Source organism: Nicotiana attenuata, unplaced genomic scaffold (assembly GCF_001879085.1).
Source record: "Nicotiana attenuata strain UT unplaced genomic scaffold, NIATTr2, whole genome shotgun sequence".
Classification (NCBI taxonomy): domain Eukaryota; kingdom Viridiplantae; phylum Streptophyta; class Magnoliopsida; order Solanales; family Solanaceae; genus Nicotiana; species Nicotiana attenuata.
In genome coordinates this window covers 145,692-147,919 of record NW_017671024.1, presented here as the reverse complement: position 1 = coordinate 147,919, position 2,228 = coordinate 145,692, and the positions used below count along the sequence as shown (strand labels likewise).

The following is a 2,228-nucleotide window of genomic DNA, read 5'->3' as shown; positions in this document are numbered from 1 at the left end:
TTTTTGTAAGGCTTTCATAGTGTTTCTTTGTAGCACGAGTTTAACACAAAGTTGTGAAGTGATTCCTGTAAATTGTGTGTTGTTTGATTTCTGTTGCCTTTTATATTCTAAGTATCAAACCAAAACATGAGGGAAAAAGGAAGAGGGCTGGGTCATTGTGGTGTGAATACCGTGCAGTGCCAGAACGAAAAAAAATTGACCCTATAACAGTACCTATGAGGATCCTTGCCTTTCTATTTGCTTTTATAGATAGCTTTTTCTTCCATAAGGAGTACTTCACAAAAGGGTATGCCCTCTTTTCAATTAAGATGCGAAAGTCCTCACAATATTAATATACAAGGTAGGGATCAATGTCAAACTTGCTTCACGTACAAATGATATTTTAATAAAAATATTAGTATTATGCAGTGTAATACAATGGTTCACAACCTCACATTAAACACCAATATAGAAACATAAAATAAAATGAAAGCAACATAATTCTTCAGGCAAATACTATTAGCTCGACTAAAAAAGTCAAGCTAGAGACTTAATAACAAAACTTATTACATTGTGACATACACAAACACATAACAAAATCACACTAACTGATTGTTGATGCAGTAATTATACTCTGCAAACACAACAAGTCAGTTTCTTATTTATATATATCACTCCAAGCAAATCGTTGAGGCTCTAAAGTCAATTCCTCGTGATTAATGGCAAGGAGAATAGCAATAGCAAGCATATTTTATCCAGTGATGATGTTTGTGTCCCCATTGATATTTCTTACAAATTCCATATTCAGCTCCAAAATAGTGCTTACAGTGGTGGCTACATTTGTAAGAATAGTGGCAAGGCCCATGCCACTTGTGACTTTTCTTCCAGCAGTATTTTCCTTCTGCCATTTGCATTTCTGCATGAAATTGGGAAATTGAAAACCAAGGATATATAAGTACTTGAAATATACTTAACACTTTGTATAATTGTTGAGACATAACATAATACTTCATTAAAAAAAAGGTACTCTCCCTGACGGTATAACCATTTAAATGAGATGATCACATAACTCAACATAATATAAGAGTAGGAAGGAGGTCTTAGGTTCAAATCTTACCGCCACCCAAAAAATATATATTTTTACATGTTTGGCTCATGAAAAAGCAACATACCGACAAATGAAGGTTGCAGTGAGAGATTACATAATAACTAAGTAATAAAAAACGTACTTTCTCTAACAGTTTAAACTTTTAAATGAGATAATCACACATTAAAACAATAACGACCTAACATACTTTGGATGCTTAAACTCAATATTCCCCAACATTTACCTGACATACCAAAAAGGTTTAGCCAAAAAGCATGCTTAAAAAAGTTGTTGACTCACCAGTAGCAGCAACAAGGAGAAGACAGAAGATGAGGGCAATGAAGGCTGTGTATTTAGCCATGGCTAGTATTTTCTTTTGGATATCTTGGTGAGGAAACTGGTAACAAAGATTCTGATATTTATAGCATAAGAAGCTCAATATTGTCAACTTAATTCTTCTTTTGACCAGTTCAAAGATTAAGTCTTACCAAGTACATAATCTAGTATAAAGAAAGAAAAAAAGGAGTATATATGATAAAAGGGACTATGAGAAAGCTAATTTAGGAACTTGAATGGATCAAGTATCAGGATAGTGATGAGAAGATTCCTGGATGAGTTCAAGGTTAATTAAAAGAAAAAGAAAAATCAACGGTACTCCAAAAAATAATAGTCATGTATAATATTTGTATATTAATATAAAATCATATACATATTTTATACAAAATTAATATATATTTCTTTATATATTTGGCTAGCGACTGTAGTTATTTTTGCCGGCAGGAAAAATATGTTAAAAGTCCTTTAAAAAAATATTTAGGAGTTTGAACTGATCAAGCTCAAAATTAGTTGCTTCTAATCAGAATTGGTGTTTGCGACCGTGCACAAGTAGAAATGGGAAAACGAAAATACTAAAATACAAATTGTAGAAAACAATATTATCTTCCTCAAGTACATTCTTTATGAAAAAAATACTGTTAAGCGTGTATCAAGATAGATAAATATTTTAGGTCTATTTGATCGAAATTATACTTCTATTAAAAGTCAAGTGATCCTAAGAAAATGCTACTCGGTCGAGGTAACAAATTTATAAAAGACAACATCAGATTATTGGCTTCAAAAACTCTTGACTAGGCCTAATTTCTCATTTTATTTTTTAGCTTTG

The 2,228-nt window shown here is 31.8% G+C and overlaps 1 long non-coding RNA gene across 1 annotated transcript; it reads right to left on the bottom strand.

Moving 5' to 3' along the window:
• Positions 1 to 375: 375 nt before the first annotated feature.
• LOC109205330 lies at positions 376 to 1,479 on the bottom strand. Its single transcript, XR_002064647.1, has 2 exons — positions 1,367 to 1,479; positions 376 to 895 (listed from the first exon to the last, which is right to left on the bottom strand). It is a non-coding gene; the product is annotated as an uncharacterized LOC109205330 (long non-coding RNA).
• Positions 1,480 to 2,228: the final 749 nt, after the last annotated feature.